Raw genomic sequence first — 24,218 nt, 5'->3', positions numbered from 1 at the left:
TGGGAGCTGCACACGCCCTGCCTGGGTTTTGCTTCCAGTCTCAGCTTTCTCCTGTTGAAACCATGTCCCTGCCATGATGTGGGTGGTATGAAATCAAACAGTGCTAGAAACTCCATCCCTTTTTCCTCTAACCAGGGCACCAAGGCAAGGGCTTTGTTTCGTATGACAGTGAGACACAAAACTGAGACACAAAACTAAGGGATGTGGTGCCGCAGCAGTTGGAAGCTGTAGGTGCTGTTGTCAGTATTAGTTACTAACTTTTTTTTTTTTAAATAATATGCCCCAAGTCAATAAAATCAATAGAATACAGGTAGAAGTCCATTATTCCATTTTAATCTACTTTTCAGTGTGAAGGCAAGCTGTGAGCAGCTGTGTGCAATGTGTTGTGGAGCAGTAACCTTAATGTTGGGAGTATGTTAATTTGCATTAGAACCATAATGTTTTATACTGAACTCATTGTGTCATGATATCTGAACAGATTGAAATGAAAGAATAAACTGCACTATACGTGTTGATCAATGCATGAACTAGTTTTTTTTTGTTGGTGCTAGTATTTAGGATTTTATAGTTATGTAGGATTATAGAATTCTTTGAGAAACTTTTTGAGATTAAAAAGGAATCGTGATTTGGGGATTTTTTGTGATTGAAAGTTCTAGTATTGTAGGAAATTATTTTCCTTATGATGATTTGAAGAACAGCTTCCCTAACAGAATTTATAACAGAATTTGTTTTATTCATATAGAGAAGAATCCCTCACCAAATGATGCCAGTGTTGTTGATCATAGCAAGCACACTGTTTGCATTGTAGTGTGGCTTTGTGATAATTGTATTAGCAATAAAAAGCTGTTGAAGGTTTTCAGGGAATAATTTGTATTATAAAAATGCTGGAAACTACTTTAAAAAAACAGAATAAATAGAAACAATGAATTTATGGGCTTGGATGAGTCTTTGCCGTTAGGGAAGATATTTGATACACTTCAGCCAGCTGTCTTAAGTCCTTGTAGGAATCCACTATTCTAAAGAAGCTTAGTCCTCAGATGTTTAGTTCACTGCACTGAGCCTCACCTTTTTCTTGACATATATAACCAAGTGTTTATACATTCGCAAATCTTATATAAATACGTGCAATCCTAGAGCCTTTTCAAGCATATCCATTATCAGTGTTTTATGATTTGTTTTACATTAAAGCTTTCCTACTTGAAGTAGTGTTTTAGTCCATAAATATAGATTTTGATGACAAAATAATTAGGTTAGTTTATGTTAAACAAACACATAGGTTTTTTGGAGGTCTGCTGGATTTCAGAAGAGTTTTTAGGAACACAGTATAGTGGTCTGTAGGAACAAAATCCATTGCAGCTGCTTACAGTTGAGAGACAACTAGCAGTGACTGATACTTCTAATCACTGGGCAATGCTGTATGAATTCAGATACTTTCCTTTTTCTTCGCTGAAAAAAGTCCTTTGCTGACAGCAAATGTGTTATACTCTGCCAAATGAAATAGTGCATGAAATTCTGCTCTTGTTTTTTAAGCAAGAAGTTTTGTGTAGTTTCCATGATTGTACATTTGAAGTACTGAAGTTTCATTCAACCTGATTATATTTTTAGGCTAATATGGATGTTTGATAACCAGTTTCATTGCTAAATTGAATTCAAAATATGATAAAATTATTTATTAATAATTTTGGAAAATAGTAGTGTGCTTTTAATGCTCATTTTGTTTTACATATTGAGGTTAAAGCTTCTCAGTTTATTTTCATAAGAATTAACATAAATGTTCTAGGAGTGTGCATGTGGGTCCCCATACTTCTTTTGCCATAGTTGTTAAGAATTAGGTGCATCAAATGTCTCTAGACTAAATATGACCTTGTAGGAATGGCTAGTCATGCTTTAGAAATAATTATTTCTTATTGAAAAGTAAATGTCATATTGCATTTAATCCATATCATAATTAGCATCTGTCTTTGAGCATGTGAATGTTTTTCTTTTCCTAGTCTCCTCTTCTGGACCTTATTTGTACAGAATATGTTCAAGAGCCATCAGGAAATTGTTGCCCTCTTTGCTCTTACAAGCTCAATATAAAAACCTGTAAGATGGACTTTGCTCTAAAAGAATGTTATCTGTTTTGAGAGGTTTTCCTTTTTATTTTTTATATATATATATATTCTTTTCTTAGTATATTGACAGCATGCTGCATTTGTTTTTCATGCTGAGATAAATAACTAAATAGCTAAATGGAGAAAAGGAAAGAAGAAGTTTCCCAGTATTTCATTTAAGAAGTCTGTTTCCACTCCAGGCAGGGGCAGGTGATCACAAGCAATAGTACTGTGTGAAGTTATCCTTTCGTTTTGTAGCTTACACAGGGCTGCTCCTGATTTACTGCAAATATAAAGTAAAATGGTTTTGCTTAACTTATCTCCATTAGCTGTGTGTGACCTTAATCAGGAATGAAGCCAACCCATTTTACTTCAGGTCTTCCTGGCCTAGAAGTACTTTTTGAGCAGCTGTAGCTTTTCAGGCAGTCATTGGTACCTCCAGGATGAGAACATCTGAAGAAATGCCAGCTGCGCTGTGTGCTGTCCAATGATGCTGTTTGCTCTATTGCAGTAGGCATGCCACAAAACTGGTGGTGAAGGCAAAGGCAGCTTGCATGGCATGGGGTTCACCCCAGAACTGTCCACCCACAGCTGCTGCTACTGCTCAGCTTGACCACACAGGTGGTAAGATTTGCACAGTTCTTGTTGGAGTGAGCTGAATGAGTTAAGCTGAAAAAAGAGTTCTGGAAGTTGCAGTAAGAAAGGCTGCCTGGTACTTCCCAGTGTAGGATGTTCCTTGGAGTTTTTTATAACTTTACAAAATGCTAGCCTTTGGGGCTAGGCAGTTGCCGCCAGCTTAATTTTTTTTTTTTTGCTGCCAAAATAATTTTGCTCTCTGTGAGCATGTGTGGAAAAAGTTGTTTCTCATTGTAGATCTTTAAAAAACCCACAAACAAACAAAACAAAAAAACCTAGTCTTTTTTTGGAAGTGCTCCATGTCCCTCCCTTTGAAACAGAAACCAGGAGTTGGAGTGTGGGAAGCACTGGTGTGAAGGGCACTGGGGAAGAAGAACCGATTGCGAGTCACAGCTTTGCCTTTGTCAGCACTGCAAAATTCTCAGATCGAAACAACTTTAACTTTTTAAAGAAATGACAGATCTCACATGGTGTCTTGGGCATGTGAAAACTGTGTGGCCTGAAAGAGGAGAGGGAAGCTGGGTTTGTACCGTTGTGCCTGAGAGCCAGAAGCTCTCAGGGAGGGACACTGGCAGGCGTGGGACCCTAGTGTGGTCCTGGCCCTGAAATGCCATAGACTGTGAACAGGGGAGGTAGATGTAGTGGGGGAGTGAGAGTTAATATTGGGGGAATGAAGGAAGAAGGGGAAGTCAAGGGGAGAGTGTGGCACTGCTAGCCAAGCCTGGGAGTGACTGAGCTGGGAGAGATGAAAATCCTTGGGGAGCAGCGTAAGGAGAGACTTGACAGGGCTGTTGAAGGTAGGAACGAAGAAGGACCAGGTCTTGAATTAGCATGGACCAGAGGATATGGCTTGAGGAAAACAGGCAGAGAAGTTTGTTCTGGAAGGTCCAGAGATCTTGAATATTAAGTAAACACTCTTTGATTTCAGTAGATGCTCTTTGAGGATGTTTTCAGTCATCACCTATGGCTAATTTCCATGCAGAGAATAATTTCACATTTGCAACCAATTTGATACTACTTTCCCACAAAAGCTGCATTGTACATCTGAAGATTTCAAACCTGCTGCTGTTTTTTTGTATGCACCTGTGTGACATTGTCTGATGTCTCCATTTCTTATTTCTAGAAGTGGTGAATGCAAACATTCTTCCAGTGTGGCAGTGTCCAAGTCAAGGATTGTCCAAACTGAGCTTTGCAAATCACTTTTGTTTGGCCCCTTGTGAGGAAGCCCCTCAATTTAATAGTATAAGTCACATGCTAATGTGCTGGGGTTTTTTTCCTGCAGGACTCCTGCTCGGTTCCGTGCACAGGATGGACTTGCTCTGGGAATGAATCTGGTTGATGCATTGGAGAAGGCTGTTCTCTGGAGTACCCCGCCTCACTTCCAGCAGAAGTCGGGACTGGCGTGGTGGACGAGACAGGGGATTGCAGAAGGCAGGAGCCATTCTGGTGCTCTGTGCAGCTGCATGCTGCCCTGGCGAGTGGGACTCCCTTCCTGGCTGTGCTGCAGACTTCCTAGGTGATGCTAGGTAAGCTGCTCAATCCTAGCTTTTCTTATGTCTTTGCTCACTGTGTCTTACTTTCTTGTGAATGACTTGAGATCTTCGGATCTTGCTTGGAAAAGTACTGACCACTGGTGGCTGGGGGTGAGGCAGTGGGGGCTGAGGTTTGGAGGTGCTATATAAAGCACAATGTAATGCCAAGTGCTGTGAAAAAAGTAGTTCTGAGCTATGCCAAACTGGAGACAAAGTTGTCTTCAGAGCTGGAGAATCATTTTGACCTTAAAGCTGTCACTGCTTTAGTTAGGAAGCTAGGAATAACACAGTTATTGTAGGTTAGGAGTAACAGAGTAAGGGTAGGACTAACCATTATGTTGATGGAGCACTCAGCTCACCATTGAATTCACAAAGAAATCACTTGTTCTGTCTTCCAAAAAAAAGTTTGAGTAGTGTGCAGTAAATCAGGTATAGGACCATACTCCAAATGCCAAGAGTTAAACAGATTATTGTTTTGATTAGTGGTAATTTTGTACGTTTTTGAGCAGTGCAGAGGTGCTGTGGAAATGGTATGACATAACTGCGACGTGTACTGTGCCACAAAAGCAAACAAAGGCAAAGTTTAAATTTTCTGAGACTTAGCTTCTGATATTTCCTCCTATGAGTGCTCGCATCCAGATTAATTTTAGTGTAGACATTGATATTGTGCAAGGTGATTTGGGGTACAGGAAGCACAGCATTTTTTGATGCTGTCAACTCAGATAATATATGTACATAAAATTAAAATGACATGTAAATTCATCATTCTTGCAGGCACATGACTCTCGTGTCTGGTTATTGTATCAGATACTAAGTAGTGCTTGTAATGCCCACTATCAAAATGGCTTGGAGTCAGAATTTCATCTGCATTTCCTCAGGCATGGGGTTTGTATTTTCCCAGTGTGATGTCCATACCTAGTTGCAATGCTGTTGTAATCAGTAGATAACAGAGAATTTTTTGGCCCAGGCATAGTTAAGCTAAATATTGTTTCAACTTAGCTAACCTGAATTCAAAAAAAAAATTAAATCAGGTTTTATGAATTAACCAAGAGCGTGTTTTCAATGCCTAGAAACATAGTGAGTGTGTTTGCCAGATAAGCTATTTCTCTCTATTGCAGGGAAGAGAGAGAGTGGGAAACTATGAAGGTTTTATAATGGCTGAATATTCTATTAAATACACAGAGTAAGAATGTACGTTCCCCTTCCAGCCTGCTCACAGGGGATCTACTACATACAGCTCTGTGAAAGGCTGCACTAATGCCTTAGGTGTTGAGCAATATTTCTAAGTGCTGCTTTCTAAGAAAACATGAGGTATTTTTGTTTGACTACTGCTGTGCAGTGTGCAAGTCTTTCTTTAAATCTTTGAAAATAAACAGAGAAAGGCAGTGGGGGTGGCAGGGAAACAATCTGTATTTTATGAGCAGAAGTTAAAAATGAAATTATTTGCTTTATCTAGAATATTGAGAGTTATGTTGCAATTAGACTGATGCAATAGCACACATTACGAAAGGATCTCACCACTGGCAGAGCCTGCTGGAGGAAAGCACGGGACTGGAACAGCAGGGGTGTTGTGGGCCTGCAGGGCAGAGCACTGGCACAGCTCCACCGGGGAGATTATCAGCTCATGTGGGACAGGAACGCCAAGGAAAATACAAACTCTGCCATTCCTGCGTGTCCCACAAAATGGGGAGGGGGGGGAAGAGAAGGAGGGTGACTTGTTTTTATCAGTGTGCCTACTTTATTTCACTGTCACATCTAATCCGGTGTGGAAAATGTTTTCTGTTATGTCAGAGAAAGAAGGGATGGAAATGGCAGCTAATTGTGAGCTAATATACTTCAAATGCTGCTAATAAGAGTGGATTTTTACTCAGCTCACTCTGTTTCTACAACAGAAAAGTAAAATTTTTCTTGAGTCAACTGAAACATCTGTTGAACAAATTGGTTCACTTTCATGAGTCTGTTGCTAATTCTGAAAAGGAGATGGTGTTTTATAAGATCAGTAGAGTCAGGGGATTAGAGCCCATACTCTTAACTTTTTTTACTATTATTGAAGTAGGTCATGTCAAAATGTTTTGTTTTTATGAATACAGTAATTCTGTGGTTAATGTTTCTAGTATTTCAAGCTTTACCTTTGGTTTAATGAGTTTTCTTCACTGATTTTAATCAATGTTACTAATAGTCTTTAAAGTTGTGGGCTTTCAGCTTTGTATCAAGTTCTTGGTAGTGAAGCAGTTGAGCAAGTTTTAAAAAAAAAAAATCCTCTTCTAGCACATTTCTATTTCTAATTTCTGTTTCTCTTTCTTTGTTTCTGCATTTTTACGTTGTCTGTTTTACTTAGGAAGTTTAAATATTAATAGTTTTAGTTGCTCCTATTGCTGTTTTCTCATTTGGACTGATTCTTTGTAGATTTGCAGATGTGGGAAAAACATTGTAGGTAACAAAGCAGTTTATGGCTTCACATGCTAGATGCCTAAGAATGTCTTAGAGTCAACAAGCTGACATATGAATAATAAGAGAAGAAAAAAGGAAGATAGTAAAAATAGTTTTTCCAAGATTTTGTTCCCATGTGTCAGAAATGTTTTTATTTTATCTCATATACATGCATGCATCTTAAAGTTCTCAGCTATATATCTTAACACTGTCATCACTGAAAGGAAATCACAAATGTAATGCAGATCAAGTTCAGTTCTGTGTGCTTTACTGTTAAATATTATAAAATCAATGCAAGTTCTTCCTATGTACTACTTCCTATGTGCTATGTACTACAGCCATAACTGGTTGTAATTCTTTGACACATTTGAAGGGGAAAGCTGGACTTTGAATTTAGACAGTGAATATATACTTTCTGTGTGCTATGTATATTACATGGAAAATACAAGAATGGCATTAACCATGCACATCCAGGGTAATTGTAAGCTATGATATTTTCAGCTATGTGGTCAGGGTGTCTATTTAGAGTAGCTTAGTGTATGAGGGATATGGATGAAAGTTGATAACACTTTCTAATGTTACTTGAAAAGGAAAGGAAATGATCTGTTGATTACAGCTGGTTTTTAAGCTGCAGTATTTCTTAATTATGTAGTAGTTTGTCTTCTTTAACTTAGAAGATAATGGAGCTATGAACAGGAGGACAGCAATGTGGGTTATCATTACTTTTGAGGGATTGCTGGGCTGAGGAGGAATGGAGATGCACAGACAAGTTTTCTGAATGTGCATGTGAGTCCTGCCAGTGCAAAAAGCTGCCCCACTGCCAATAAATTGTTGCAAACTCCCCATGTGTTGGTTTTGTCCTTGGTGCAGCTCACTGAGGCTGCAGATGATGTTCATGAAATGAAGTGAGGGGAAAGTTTTGTGGCTGAAATCCTGTGCCAAGTCTTTTTGAAGTTGTTAGCAGCAGCTGTGCTGTAGCTAAAGAAAGGCTTTCTTTGCCTCCATCATAACATCTGCATGGTCTTTAACAGCAGAATTGTTCCACTATGATGTGTCATCTAGCTAATCTGGGTTGCCTTCATTAAGTCCTTTTTTCTTCTCCTTATTAGAAATGCTCACATTTCTTTGGGAAATTAGTTTTTGAAGATCTGGACTTGAGCGTTTCTGTGTAGAAACAGTAGGCTTCAGTTAAAAAAAAAAGAAGACGAGTGGAAACTTTGTAGCTCAGTGAGTTTCTTCAGTCTGAGCAGCTCTAGATGGACATCATGAATTGGATTTTTGTGTGTCCTCTCTTGTTTGGAGGTTAGGGGCTGAACATGCGGCCAGTTTTTGTGGAGATGCCGCAAATGTGACATCATGGCAGCTGGCCTTGGTCTGACAGCTTCCAGAAGTGTGGCTTGCACCCTCTGTGCTGAGGTGTTACCCCCTCTCCCTTGTGCCACTGCAGCCACAGCTCTGGGCTGAGCTGGCTCAGGGAGCCAAACCAGAGGACAGCTCAATGCATTTTTGGTTGGGTCACTTGGCTGGCTCTTGACCTCTTTGAACTTCCTAAGAGCAGAGTTGGACAAATGTGTCTGCTGAAGATGGCCTGGAAAGGAGGCATGGCAGGACCCGCCTCTTGTAGTTGTAAATTGCCTTCAAAACCATGTCTTGGTTGAGAAGGCAACCACGGGAGGTATTTTTAAGAAATGCCTGCTTGACTGTATATTGTGTTTACTTTTAAAGTAGAGAGAAATCAATCAATCTGGTGAAATTTTAGCTTTAGTGTTTCTTCAAGTTGAAGACAAGGACTTTTAAACTGAATTTTTATTTAGTTTTCTTGCAACATGAGACTAAGAGTTCTGTAATTGTTCACTCTGTTAGCACTGTGAAGGTGGTGAGTTCTTAAAGCCTAAAGGGTGGGATCTAATTGTATGAAATATGAGGTTGTGGTCTTGGAGAGCAAAACAAAGGTGGTAGAAATGCTGCCCCTTCTTTCTGTTGAGGATTTTGGCTCTCTATGTAAATATCTTTTATTTAGAGGGATACCTGACTTTGAAACAGTATGTTCCGAACTAAATTTGGAGGAATACACTGTAAATTAAATGGGGGTTTGTGTGGCTTTTTTGGTAAGAATTGCCACATTTTATCATCAGGAATTAGTGGACATCCGTTTGCTTTCCGGTTGAACAGTAGGATCAGTCTTCCTTCTGTAATCTTGCAGGAAAATGACCGTACTGGAAAAGCAAGAGTGCTGATGTACATAATTGTACTTATTGCAGAAGTTTGGTTTGTGAGTTCCAGTTCACATAAATCAGCAAAATGAGAGAAAAGGACAGGAAACATGCTCCTGCCTATTAGGGTTTTAAAATAATATTTGCAAAATTATCTTCTAGTCAAATTGTGATTTTCTTCAATTTATGCTAGTAAGGCTGTGGTTACTCCTCATACTCACTGTCTGTAAAACTGAACATATACTAGCCACAATGAACACCACACTGTGCAACATAATAAAGTTTTCACTATTGCTGCTATTACAAATTACTTGAAATACTGCATATTGAATGGGAAAGGTTAGGTCTGCTGGCATATGCAGTTCAGAGTGCAGCCTGCCTGCCAGGGGAGTGTGATGCACCTGCCTCCTCATCTAAGAGTGACCATGACCACGTCACCAGGGACTGAGCACGTTCCAGTGGTAGCTGGGCATTTCAGTCTCACGCTTGAAAAACATGTGTTTCCTAATGCCTAAAGAGCACAGCTAGGTCCTAGGAATAGATATGCTTGGCAGCAGTAATCCAAAATATGTATTTTATTTACGCATTTAAAAATAATTACCAAAATAAGATCATGAAATCAGTAAAGCTGAGCACATTTAATACATTCTGGTTCCAGTGACGTTACTGTGAGGTAAGGGCAAGCAGACCACGACTTGTTTCAAAAACAGGAAGCGCCTACATTTATGTAAATTACATCGTTTCATCTGTCATAAATGTGGTTTCAATGCAGTTGCAGGAGTAAAGCCCAAAGTAGTTATAACCAGCTTACTTCCTCTTCCAGTCAAAGTGCAAATAGCCATATAATTAACAATCTGTGGCTCATTTCTGTAGCTGGGTTAAGTATTCTGTTTCGCCTGTTCAGTCACTGTATAAACACAGAGGGAACTTGACTTGGTTAAGAACATTTTGAAACACAAATACCCCCAGTCATAACCAGATCTGCAGATTCACAGAAGAGGGTCTTCAGTTGCCCTTCCAGTTTGGCAGCAGCAATGAGACCTGTGAGTGTGGCTGGATCTCTGCCAGGCTCCTTGGAGAAGAGTGAGTCTTGCCAAGTTGGCATCTTGCCATGGTAAACTGCATGGGGCAGCAAAACCTGCTGCAGAGCTGGTAGACAGTTTTTCTCTTTAGGGACTTCCCTTCTTACATTCCATTACAAATTGGCTTTATTCAAAGTCTTTTATCATTAATTTTTTGAGGACTGATTGCTCAGCTTTTTTGGACAGCTTTTTTCTGAGTTAGTTCAGCCATCCTGCTTTTGACTCTACTCATGCACTTAGTGTGACAGAAAAGCATGAGTACAAAAGGATGAGAAAGAGTTCCTCTTCTGTTCCCGTGCACTCTCAAATTGGTTTAAATATGCTTTAGGCTGCTTGGAGAGCCTTTGAAGAGAGCCCTAACTTTCCATCCAGACAAGGCCTGCACACTCTCTGTCTCTGCTGATATAATGCACTTGAGCAGCAAATACCTACTGAATATTCCCCATGTACTCTACTTGGTGGAAAGGACCATTGAGGAGCTTTTCCAGGGAAAGTTTGCTCACCCAGGAGATTTTCTGTAGGGAAGCACTGCATAAAATTAAGCTGCAACACTGGCTGCATACAGTGATTGACTGTGCCTTTTCTTCGTGTGATAGGTAGCGCTGCATTTTGCAAAGCCCTGTGAGAAACCTTTAGACAGAGCTCAACAACGATTCCTCTGTCCTAAACATAATATAGAACATTTCCCTTCCCTTTCCTAGCTTTCCTCTTCAACTGTCAGATAAATAGTGAAATATCATAAATTCATAGTGACCACCTTTTGTCTTTAGGCCTTAAAAGGACTGTTCATCCTGTTCCAATGTTTTAATTTCTTCAGGAAAAGCTCACAGACCCATTTTATTGTAACTGGAACAACCAGAAAAGCTACATCAATGACCAGCACCTTGACTCATGTTTGAATGGAGTTTGGAAAAGCAGTCTTAGCAGCCCGTGCACAGCAAACAAGATATGTACAACAGTGATTGCAAAGTGAACAGAAGTCAGGACAGAGTTCTGCTTTGAGCTCCATAGTGTTTTAGCTATGATGGACAGACAGGGGAACACCAAAGAAAGTGAGAGCTCCTTTGAGTCTTGTAAAAAGTCCATGGTGGTTACATAGATTGAAATGTTTCTTTCATTCTAATTAAAATTTGGAAACTTTCAGGACAGACAGACAGGACAGACAGATTTATAACATTTTTTATTGTGTAAAGGATTTCTTTCTGTTCTTATCTTTCAATGTCATTAAGACAAGAGCATTCAGCTGCCTCTGTGAAGAGTATGGTTGCACAGCTTCTGCTGCTGTGTCTGCTTGGTCTGTGTCCATAGGTAATAATTTATCATAACATCAATATAACATTACCTTTAGTCATTCAGAAAAGCCTTATCTTAGGTGCTTGCCAGAGTTACTCATGTGTTTCTTTGCTTAGCGTGACATGGCCATATTTTCCTTCACGGCTTAGTTCCTGCCCGGGCACAGGCAATGAAATGTGCTCACATTGCGCTGTGCTTTATCACCGACTGCAGGGATTGGGCCGAGCTGGGTTGTAAAAGACAGTAGGGCCAGTCAGCTTGTTGCAATGAATGGATTGCTCTTATTCCTGAAGGAGGATCGTCCAAACAGTGGTCTCTGGGCCGAGACCAGCCTACAGGAAATTTCCATCTGCTCTGCTTTTTACCAAAGGAGATGGAGAGCAGCTTCGCTGCAGCAAATGCTGCCCAGCAACTGGACTGCACTGGAGGCTTGCCACAATCCGCTTTAGAGGGCTGGCTCTGAGGGAGTGGAGGAGCCTCCCTTCTCTTGTGGTCTGGCTTTATTTCCACGATAATATCTTGATAATATTTCTAGGATGGCTACTTGTGGCATGTGCAGGCTGGCCAGGTTGGTGACTACCCCAAGGACTAGGAAGTGAAGTCTGTGAGAATTAGCTGGTGGGAGGTTCTGCAGCCAACCACTGAAACAGAATTGCCAACTCCTTGTAATAGGTGACCTCTTTTAATAGAAAACCACATCCTTTAAAACACTTCATTAAAAATGCCCTTATCAACTCCAAGCTACTCTGCCATATAAAAAGCACCTTATTTGCATATGAAGTAATTCAGATTCAAACTTCTAATTGCCATTTGAGAAGTCAAATAATAATATTTGAGTGGATTTTGATATTATAGTTTTATATTGCCTTTTAGGAGAACTGCAAGATTAATTTGAGACTGTAACTATTAAACCCAAAAAGAATATGGGAAGATGTATATATATGAAACAATAATAATATTAATAAAATTGTATGTGTACTCTTCATTGTCATGCAGTGGTAGTCTATAAAATTTTTATTATCCTGAGATAATATACATATCCATTACATGAGAGCACTGAGTACCTTTTTAATCTGTGCCTATTATCCAAAGCAAATGCTTCTAACAATTGTCTCCACGCTTGGTTGTATGTTTTTATCATTGTAAGGTTAAATACTAAGTTAAGATTTAGATTTTTATATGATTTATATTTTTTTTAACTCTTTTTTTTTCAGATTCATTGTTTTAAGAATTTTCACACCTAGGAAATCATTAGGCTCTTGTACTAACGAAAATGGTTCAGGTGAAAACGAAACAGTAGAAAAATCATGTACAAATTGGGTGATATCTTGAAGAACTCAATTTACTATGATTCAGTCAGCTGATGGTAGAAGAAACTTGTTACTTTTTTGTATGTGTATTTATAGAAATAATCTGGGTCGCTTAATTCCAATACAGTCAAATGGAAATACATGTGGTTGTAAGGAGTTACTGCAATTGGCCTGGTCTCTAATTGTGTAGCAGAATTGTTGTTCTTAAATAAAACTGAAAGAAAAATTTCTGCATTGCAGATCGCTCATGTCATTGCTCTGGGAACCTACATAAAATCCTGGTACTTGTAAATTCCCCTGAGCCTCATCAGGTTCCTGAAAAGTTTCTGCCTCTGGCACAGATGATCACTTTGCTGGGGACAGATTTTTTCTCCTTATCAGGAATGGGGCCCATATGAGTGAACTAATCATATTACCAAGACCAGTGTTAAATTCTCCAAATTGCTCCAGTAATATAATGAGTGATATAAATTCATGCTCAGTTGCAAACTTTCTAAAATTGCTTTTTGCATTGTAAGAAAATTAGAAAAGTTGCACAAACTTACATAAAGCACTAAGTGGTTTTATAGCATTTCTGTGCTACTGGATCATCTCGGGGTTTGAGTCAGGTTTCCTGAATTCTCAACTTCACTTATTCAGTATTTTTATCTCCTGATAAGTTGTTGCTTCAGTTGTTTGAGCTCTGCTCTAGATCAGACTGTTGTGCCAAGGTGAAAAATTTCCCTGTGCTGAGATATGTTGTAGATAGCTCTGGGTACCTTCAGCCTTCTCCTTTATGTTCTTAAGAGTCAGTTCTGTTGCCTTGTCTTCATTTCTCCATTTGTACTGAGCTTTTTCCTCTGTTCATTTTGCTGCTGATAAGCTGAGTGGAGTAGGTTTCCTGTAACAGCATCCATCTTGCTTTCCCCTGGGTGAAAGACTGTTCACTTATTCCTGGCCTGGATCATAGGTGATATCAGTCCTGTTAACAGACGTCTGAAGGCTGTGTGTATATGTGCACGCAGTTTGTTTATTTTTTGTATTTATGTATTAATATGCATAATAAATCTCTTGTTGTATAGAATTTTATGTAATATCTAATAGCTAATGTCCATGCCACCATGTTTGCCAGTTAGATGAACTGCTTTCATTGCTTTAAAATATTGACTTATCTTTTATTTGGGGTTTTATTTATTTCTCTACAAAAAAAATGAAACATTTTGAGTAGCTTTTTCTGTTTTCCAAACATCTCATTGACTTAGACTGAGCAGTTTATGGAAGTAATATATGACTTCATGTATAGAATTCTAAGGAGATGTGCTTTGCGCATGTAAAGTCTTATCTTTGCTGTAAGAGCTGCTAAGTGCTATGGATGGTCTTTGCTGTACCAAAGAGGTGGGATGGTAGACTGGTGTTGCCTTAAAATTTACATCTTGAGTTATTTATTTAGGGTAATTTTTTATTCTGTCACTTAGTAAATGATTTGACTTCATAACTATTAGAATTTTGCATGTGAACATATTTTATTACCAGGTTGGAAATGGCTTAATGCTGTTATTTGATTGATTATTCTCTGGTTTATATTACTTCACTGATCACAGTGGCGAGGGCTGGTCTTATATTCTCGTGTTACATTTATGAAGGGTTTAGCAACTAAAAGTCAAATGTGAAATGGAGCAATGTAACTATTCATGCTAGTGCTGACTTGTGTTTATATTCTTGAAGATTGAACAGACTTCTATAAATGCTAGATTAAAAATAATTTTAAACATCACAATTGTATCACAATTCATAGATTACAGTAAAATACATATCTGTGGAGAAAGTATCTGGTTTTATCTCCTATTAGAAGTTAAATGGGGCCTGTGTATCTGTTTTTCTTTAAGAACCGTCTAGCAAAATGTGCAAGATAGATTTAAATATTGTGGTATTACTTTTAGGTGATCTATTAGTATAGCCAGCTGTTTAGTTGAGTCCTTCTATAAGTTAGCTTTCTGTGAAATAGCAAGAAGGTCAAATATTGTCCTTTATTTTTAACCTCTTTTCCTACAGAAACAAGGCTCATGAGGACACACCATGCACTTGTGTAGATGCACACATATCCCTTCAGTTCTCCTCATTATCTTTTGAACCTATTACTGATTTTGATCACATTTTTTGGCACAGTGGAGAGCTTGAAATTCAGATCCCGCAGGTTTTGTGCAAATAAATAGCTGAGTATAGGTGGAACTACCTAAAGGTGCCCTGACAGAGGGAAAGGTTGCAGCATGAAATAATCTTGTTAGTTGTCTGGGAATCCTAGTGATGGGAAAAGAGAGGCTTTAAACAAATGTCCCAGCTGTGGGAAAAACTTCCTTCAAAGCTTTCACCTTTCTAGACACCGAAGTCAACCAACCAGGAGGTATAAATCTGTGGGAGATGAGGCTTAATTAATTCTGTTGTTCATGAAACTGCTTGTTCCCTTGATATTTAATAATAGTAATATCAGTAGCATAAATGTTTCCATGAAGTATATTTTTGCATATTTAGTTCTTAAGGTAAATATATAGGGATATTCTTATGGCAGTCCTAATTTTCAGAAACAATTTTCGTTTTTACTATGAGCGTTAATTTAAATGTTTACAAAAAGTCTTCTCTCCCTATTAGTACAGATCGAGCAGTTCTTTCCCCTTACTTCTAAAATGACAGATACTGTGAATGCTTTCCAGCTCTGTTTTGCATGTGGTTCTGTATTGCAACTAGCCAGAAATGCTGGAGAATTCATGGCTCTGTGATTGTGCTCCAAGGGAGTTAACTGGGAAGAACAAGGTCGGTACAGTACGCTTACTGAATATGGAAATAATAATAATTATAAAGCTAACCAACAAGAACTGTATTCTTAATAAAATGTGTGGGTTTTTTCAGTGTAATCATATGACTATATAATACAAAAATTGCTTTGAGAGTAGGTCAAAGATTACGCATAGCAGAGGCTTGTGTGATTGGTTATGAACAAGCGAAAATAGGGTAAACTTTTGACCCGGCAGCAGCAAATGGAACTGTGTAAAGCACCTACAGATGGCAGGATTTAACGTATAGTCGGTCTCTCGCCCTTTCACAGCAATTACGATCATACTACAGCAGGCACCGAGGGGAAGGCGCTCTGCAGCTCTAATACAGGACGTCTTTGAAAGTTTTAAATATGCAGTTGCGTTTTGTTTTTGTAGGGCCATCAATTAGCTTAGCAAGAAGAATCCCACTTTTGTTGCTCGTGTTTGACTCGACGAGTTCCTGACCAGCGTGCCGAGTCCATTTGGAACAAAAAAATCATTTGAACAGTCTGAATAATTTCGGTAATTCAGACTGCAGTAGATTTATTGCTAAGCTTGAAAGATTCAGTGGAAGTGTTTATGCTGTTGTGCTGCTGATGCAGGCTTGAAGGGATGAGGAGAATGTGGTTCCAGAGGGACCTCTGGGAAACAGCACTTCCAATCAGCTCCTTGGATTCTTCTGTAGATTCAGGCATCTTCCTGGTTGAGTTTAAACCAGTTTAAAGTTTGCAAAATTTAAACTTCAAAAACACCAATCAATAAACCGCTAATTTGGCAAGACTGTGGCGTTTCGATTATTCAGTGTCTCTTGGTTTTGTTGTACCTATGAAATACATGGAAAATTAGAAGAAGTGAAAGTGCTGTGAATTAGAAACCAATGATTGCCCATTTCCTGTAAATTTTGTCAGTTAGAAAATCAGAAGCCCAGTTGCCCTTTTGGCACAGACTGATAGTTCTGAAGTTATGTGAGCATATTTTGTGTAACTCACTGCCTGTTGGATGTTTGTGTATCTTATGTATGTACGTGTGCAAACTTCTCCCACAATTGTTTCTCCTATCAGGCTTTGACATATCGGCATTTGGGAAAAGAGTGAGTTATAGAAGGCACGCTTCCTCCTAGCTGGGATCCAGCCACTATCTCCTTTTCCGTCTCTTTGCGTTGCCTTCTGGCCTGAAATCTGATGCGAGTGCCAGATGTGGGGAGGTGGAGCAGAAGCAATCCAAGCTTTTTAGACCATTTCATGGAGGGGGTTATTTTATTGTATTTGTGGTTCACAAAAAATTTTCCTTTGGTTTTTCAGAATGACTTCTATGGAGAGTAGAAATTGCAAACATATGGTTGTAAGCTCAATAAGATACTGGAAAATGCTCTTTGGAGGAAGGGAGAGTTTTTAAATACTGATAGAGTGTGGTTGGTTGGATTTGATTTGGTTTTTTTTTACCTTTCAAATCATGCTGAAGCTTGCACTGTACATAGACTTCTGGGTGTAATTCCATTTCTTTTTGGAGATGAATTGTGTTCATTTTAGCCATGCCTGTACCTGCAGCAAAGAGCTGCTGCTGCAAGCTTTAAGGCACTTAAACGGCTCAGTGACTGCTACTACATGAGTTTGATCTGGTCACACAAGATTTCGAAACTTTTCTTGTTGTTAAAACGCAGTGAAATGGAAACTACTCTCCTCAAATGTCAAACAGAGCACACTGTCATAGATTAATTCCTTCTACAGTTTTATAACCCCCCTCACACACAAAAAAACCCACCACCAAAACAAACTTTAGATCATTTAAAAATCCCACTGGTGCATTCCCCTCTTTTATAGATGAGCAGCTTTCAGATCACCAGGTTTGAGTTACACTCAAAATTTTCCTGGACCCGTTATGTCCCAGCTCTTCAGAGTGGGCTCCCAGCCACAAGTGCTGCTCTGTGCTGCCTGTGGAGGCTGGGCTGGGGGCGTTAGGGTGGCCTCTGCCAGAGGTAGTGGGTTGGCAAGGTTACCTCACAGATCTCATTAAAACCCCATTGAGTAATCTTAATTTAAAGGTAGTGGCATAATTTTTCAATGTGAGGTGGTTGTCTGTTGTGTTCAAGACTTTAATGAATTAAGGCTTCTTTGCATGACAGCTCTTCCACCTGAAATTAAGGGCAGTTGTTGTCAGCTTTCTGCCTCATAAGCACCAGCTTCACAGAGGTATTCTGAATGTGTTGTACTTGAGAAATGCAAATCCAAAACCAATTCTATAGAAAAAGATGATTGTTAATACAGGGGGTAAAAAGGGAAATGAATTAAAGAGGTGGGTTTCATATCTGGGAAAGAAAAGGATTTTTGGAACCAGGATATCCAGACTTGTTTTGTCTAGTAATATTCTTCTTCTTTTTGAAGTCTAAAAAGGTATTGAAGCATTATTACTGAAATGGTATTATTGAAATATTATGGGATTATTCCCGCAGTTTCACTGATTAAAATAGAAATCTAATTGAAGGATGTGCACTTTTCACAGCTATTATGTAAATAACTAGTCTTGTATTCCAGTTCCTGAAATATCCTGAACAATTATAGTTACCTGATGAATACTCTGTATGCTGCTTTAAAATATAAAACCTTTTAACACATCAACCAATCTGTGGAGGTATATTAAACCCGTAACAGTGACCTGTGCTTTATAATGGCTGCATATTCTTCTTTTAATTCTGATCACTATTGCTTGCCACAGTATAAGAGAGATGCTCATACTTCCTAATCATTGCTGGAAATAAAATAGTTAAAATGACTCTTCTAGGATTGCTCAAAGCTGAGTACGAAGGTTTCCATTATGAGTGGCAGAAAAAGTTCTTATCTACCATTTGGTAAGTAGGTGAAATGCCTGTGTGCAATAAGGGTAAGCTCAGTTTCCTTTTAGTGTTATCTAAATACCTAATTTAGTTTTCCTTTGTATGTGCTCTGAAAGAGTAAGTGACAAAAGCTGTTTCTTAGACCACACCTTGCATACAGTTTCAAGTAAAATGGTGGGCTTTTTCTGCCTCCAGAAGACAACTTTCCAAACCTGCTGGCATCTTTCCTTGTTGTCCTGTGTTGAGGTATTGCTCACCTGTGCTGGTACTTCCCTGGTTTAATTTAATTCCTGGGCTTGAAATAAGCATGTCAGGAGAGCATCATCACCACCATAACAGTAATATTTCGGTTTCTGCAAGTGAGCTATGGTCACAAGAGTATTTTGGATATTGAGAAGTTTTAAAGTTGTCAGTAAACCATTGCATAACCATTACAAACAAAGTAATAGAATATAGTTGTAGCATGTAGTATAACACAGCTATGTTTTGTGCTGCTCACCAAGCTAAGTGCTGGCTGTGTAATTGGAGGATAAAAGCAGTAATTTGCCCATGCAAATCTAGCTAAAAGAACTTTTTTTTCTTGATGCATGTAATTGCTAGTGGAAATGTAGACAAGGTTCAGATTCAGGTCTATTTTTTTTCCCTCACAAAAAGTATCAAAATCAAGGTGAAATATTTGTAACACTAAAGTGTTGAATTTGATACACTTCATTTGTAAATGCTTGAGGAACTCCGCAGATCTTCTGAGATTTTCTCTTCTCCTCACCTAAACTGTGAAGATTTCTGGCTTTGCACAATATCTGTGACATAACAAATAACTTCAAAATCAAAGAAGTAACTGGACACGTTCATTTTCCATAAGACGTGGGAGTTAGGTTGATACATGCCTTCAGCAGAAGAGAGGGAGCCAGGAACATGATCTTTGTGCCCGTGATGGCTTAGGGAACAGTTTGACCTCCTGACAGTGCATCCCGAGGAGCAGTGGGATCACTGGTAGGGTGCAGATTAGTGAAAGCTGATTGGCACCAAGCACCAACCCTTCCCCATGTTTGTGGACGTGACCACTTAGAGCTAATAAGCTTATAATAATTTCTGCTTAAGCACAGGTGGTGAAAGTAGTGGTGAAAAAAAGGGTAAGGAGCTTAAATACAGAGAAGGTACAGGGCAAATTGTGATGAAACACGTGCAGTGTGCGCTAAATGGTCCCTCACCTTTTGCACAGAGGCTTGTGCTTATCCCAGTCCTCAATGCTGATACTCCTGTTTACACACCAGCTGTAAGGTAGGGGAATCAGAGACTCAGCTCCAACAAGAAGCACTGCTTATCTCTCTGCTACATCAAATATTTTTGCAGTTGGGCATGAACATCAAGACTTTTGAGGGTTTCATGTAAATCTTGTGCAGGAAATTATTCATGAGGGGCACATTTCGTTGTCTGTCTGAAGGACTCCACTTGCACAAAGGAATTGAGGAATGTATTTTGTTTGGTGTTCTGAATGGTTTTGTATTTTGAAAGCTTAAAAAATTCCATTCTCCAAACCAGATTGCTTTTCTGATTTGAAAATAGCACATGCCTTCCTGCCTACTTTGCATTTGTTATCTAAATGGAGTAAATTCAGCTTGGAGAGGCTTGGAAAGAAGAGAAGGATTTCAAATGATTCCACTTTAATTAATCCCAGGAAAATTCTGGCAAATCTGTCTTTTCTTAGTGCATGCTAGATATCCTTAAACTCCATTTCATTCTGATTGCATAGACAAGGCAGGATAGGATTTTTTCCTCCCTATGATGGTAGTTTGATTTGCCTGTCACTAGGTTTTGGGTTTACATCATTTTGGTACATACAGAATAAGGAGTGTGTGTTTTTGTTACTTCTTTTTTTCTTTTTGAAACCTAATTTTATGTAAAGGAAACATTTCAGTGGTGGTGTTAGTTAAATCTAGCTTTGAAATGCTGACCTTTTATGAAATAGTGTTTTGCTACCAATTGTTATAAGCCAGTAGTGATAACAGTGGTGATAATTTTTTCCCCCTGTAAAATATAAATCTTTGGTTTGTTTAAACATCTCTGTTATTAGAACACAGTAAGCTCCCTCTCTGGCAGATTATAGTACTTTCTTTCTTTGGGGAAAAAGAAACAAACACAAGCAATACAAAGAAACAACCCAAGGCTTATTTCTTTGTTATCTTTCTTGGCTAACACGTAAGGACCTTGGGTCCTGCTACTGCTGCACTTCAGAGGGCAGCTGAACAGATAATTTATGCATGTTATATGCTTCTAAGTTCTCAGCAGTCTGAGACAACATAAGGACTCCATCCTGAAAAGTAAAAAACATTCCAAGCTTACTCCAAGAAAGCTCTTGCACATAATCTTTACAGTTAAGGCCATGAATGGAGCCCTGTACTTAATGTTAGGTAAGGCAGTTCAGAGAATTGCAAGACTTAAGAATTTAATCCAAAGCATTATTGCTGTGGTGTTAACTAGCAAACTGTCTTTCCAGTGCTATGTTCTCACAAGTGTTCTCATATTTCTGTATCAGTTTGGAGTTGTTTTCTATACAAAGCTTTTTGCATATTTATTTTTTATTTAAAGTATTTTTCATCAGTTAATTATTGACATCAGGGGAAATGCCTTTTTTTTTTCTTTTTAGCAAATGAAAATAAAAATAATATTTACTGGAATAGTTAATATGTTTAGTTCTGGTTTACATACCTTAAGTGCTGGTAGTTTATCTTCTGGTAAAGTTGCTGGAAACAGAATCAGTCTTTCTAAAATATATTATTTTCTACTGTTCACCTCTGTATATAATTTTTATTGTAGAACTGCTTCTGCTTTCTTCAGGTTCATTCTGGTAACTGATGTAGTCTCCAAGAAAATCTCATTGTGGAGGAAGACAGCTTTGTTTTCATCCCTCTTTAGCAGATCCTGACAGCTCTGCCTGTGAATCCAATGCCCTTTCCAGAATGCTTGCATAAGATTATTCTGGAGAATTCCTGTACTATCCTGCTACCACATACCTAGAGTTAGTCATTTTTTCTCCTTTCTCACCCAGGAATATGTTGAGATTTTCTGTATTTTTACAGAGATAGCATCCATCATACTTTCTTGCAGGTTTCACTGATGTTTAAGGAAATATCTGGACACTTGTAGTGTTCCTGTAAGTTGCAACTTGAACCAAAAAGGCAGAATGCCTGAAACTACCCACTTCAATACACCTGGCTTACTAAATGACCTTGAATAGGTAATTTTATGTCTCTCTTCATCCTGAGATCTATAAACTTCTGATAATAAAACATATATCCACCTTTGCAAAAGCTCTTTGAAATCCATGAGTAAAAGGGATCCCATAAGGTCAAAATATGAATTATTTATTGCTACATGACATGCACAGCATGCAGACTGTAAGGTTATGGATATCTTGTCTGTTCCTTTTTCCCCTGAGAATAAAAGTCCTACCTTCATAGCTCTACCTAAAAAAGTGTTCATTGTATGAAATGTAATATAGTTTTATGTGTATGAGTGTGTGATAATATTGAAACATTGGCTTCTCCAAGGAATTTGTTTCAACTGTTAATACCCGGCTTTGTCTGAGAGGTGCAAATGTAGTTTTCAAAATAATAAACATTAAAAAAAAAAGAATTACTATGAGACCAAAAAAAAAAAAAACAGGTCATAGCTGAGGCAGATATTGGGTTTCATGGCATCAAAATCATGGTAAAGTTACTACAGGGTAAGAGATTACTGCTAGTGCTTGTAGCCATTTGTTTTCTAATTGACATACCAGCAGTGTGCTTTAAAAGAAACCGATTTTTCTTTTCTTCTTTCCTAGAATTTGGTGTAGGTCCTACTTGTCATCAAAAGAGTTGTGTTCTCTGCTTACTGTTTACATTATATATTTTATTAATTTAGGCATATGTTATATGTGTGTGTATGCATAGCTTATCTTGAATATGTATGTATAGGTAAAGATACAAAGCATGCAGAAAGCAAGAATGGGCTTGTTGCAAGAACAGGCCTTTACACTTCAATGTGAACATTCTCAACTGTGCTTGGAAATCAGTAGGCAGCTAGCACAGGTTTTGCAGAACTGCTGTGCTTGTTCCTGCTGACATATGCTACTTTAATAATTTGGTTTCTCTGTAACAGTTTTGGCCTCTGAAAGAGTATAAGGAATGGTCTTCAGTGGAGCACTCTTAAATTACCAGAAGTGAGATATGTGACATTAGCATAAATTTCAAGTGCTTGGCCTTTAATTCAAGTCCAAATATTAGGTCAGATTTGTATCCAGCTAAATCCCAAAGAGCTTTTAACTCTTTGGGAATAGGCACAGACTTTCCAGTGCTGACAACAGAGGCAAGAGGGTTCTTGCACCAGTTTTGAGACTTCTCTTGGAGATTACAGACTCCTGGATACATTAGGTTCTCTACTGCACTTTTGGATAAAGGGCAGTTCTACAGCTGAACTTACGTCAGTTGGAAGGATTGGAAAGATGTTACTGGAAATCAGGTTGTGATGGTGAAGGGAAGCAGTGCTATTCCCAAGTAGGTGCTTTTTTAGAAAATTTTTTTAGAAGTTCTTCTACATATCAATACATTTCCTTTAGAAGACTGTACTTTTGGACCGTAGTAAAGTGCCTGGTTAAAAGGAGCCATCTGCTTGGAAGTATTTCCCTTTATGCTGCTTTCCTTATTGGTTCTCTTCCATTACACTTCAGGCATTGTTTTGCATGGTCTTTGTATTTATTGGATATTTTCATCTAGCCCTCCTCACACCTTTAGAATCTGATATCTTGGCTAGTCTGGTTTTTCTTATCTACCCACCACTCTGACTCTTAAGAACACTGAGGTACTGCAGGCTATATATTTATAAAAGTAATTAATCTAATTTATGTAAAGCACAAATATTGAGTGTGATGTATTAGAAGTTGCAGGAATACTGTGTCATGGAAACTTCCTAAGAACCTGAACCCTAAATGGGAACTTTGTTGCTTCTTTCTCCTTATCCATCTCAGTAATCTCCATTGCAAATACAAATGTTAGTGTCAGTGTTATGTACAGGATACTTAGCTCAATGTTTCCTTTGCTGTTTTTTCCCCTTGTATTATGAAATATTTCAAATCATAAAATTATATTTAAACCACAGGATTTTTAAAAAAACCCACACTTTTGTAGAAAAGAACAGCCCTGCAGACAGGAGCTGTAGTCTCATATTACCTGGTTTTCTAAAGTTGAGGTATTTTAATTGGCCCTGTTACTTAATTTCCAACACACCATTCATTGCTTCCACTGGGGGCTCTCCACTGTTGCTCCTCTCCAAAAGTGTTCTCACATGTGCCCCTCAGTGCCTACTGATGTGCATTTATGTAGTACTGACAGCCAGTGTATTCAGAATTGCATTAAATCCAAAGTCTCCAAGCAGCAGGTAATTTAAGAAATTGCATCTCTTGGCTGATAGGGACATGGATTAGCCTTTTTTATTGGTTCTCTACATTGTTTGTAAAATTTATTTTACTGTAGATATCTTTTCCTCTTGATCTGGAAGAGCTTACATTTCTGGATGGCCATCATTGTACATTGCACCCCTTTCCATGGGATTTTTTTTTCCAAAAGCCTTTCAGGGGAAAAAAAATCCTTCAGCAGCCTCCTAACACCTTAACTTTTTTTGAACAGTAACATCAGCAAGCAAATTCAGTGTCACACATGCTTATCAAGAGAATGACACCAGTTTGAGAACAAAGCTCCCTTTAGTGTTAATTCATGGCCTCAGTTCACTTAAATTTCATTGTATCCACTCCTGTCAGGCTCTCTTCTGGGAGTAGAGTGATTGTCCCTGAACTTTGGCTCTGCTAAGTTAGAACCACTCATTTTCAAAAATATGAGTGGTTATCAGAGTGTCTGTGTAGCTATTCCAAAACAATAGTATCCAAACCCCACAACTCCCATAGCATTGTGGAATCACAATGTGGTTCACGGAATCACGGAGTGGTTTTGGTTGAAAGTGACTTTACAGATCA

The 24,218-nt window shown here is 38.5% G+C and overlaps 1 protein-coding gene across 3 annotated transcripts in view; it reads left to right on the top strand.

Annotated features, from left to right (window-relative positions):
• NCOA2 (nuclear receptor coactivator 2) overlaps positions 1-24,218 on the top strand; it is a 188,357-nt gene that overhangs the window by 65,295 nt on the left and 98,844 nt on the right. For all 3 annotated transcript variants that reach the window (XM_059862013.1, XM_059862005.1, XM_059862021.1), the window contains one exon: positions 4,012-4,255. The gene's annotated coding sequence lies outside the window, so the exon portion shown is untranslated. The remainder of the gene's footprint in view (positions 1-4,011; positions 4,256-24,218) is intronic.

The sequence above is a fragment of the Haemorhous mexicanus genome, chromosome 1 (genome assembly GCF_027477595.1).
Source record: "Haemorhous mexicanus isolate bHaeMex1 chromosome 1, bHaeMex1.pri, whole genome shotgun sequence".
NCBI lineage: Eukaryota > Metazoa > Chordata > Aves > Passeriformes > Fringillidae > Haemorhous > Haemorhous mexicanus.
This window is presented reverse-complemented; position numbering and strand designations above follow the sequence as displayed.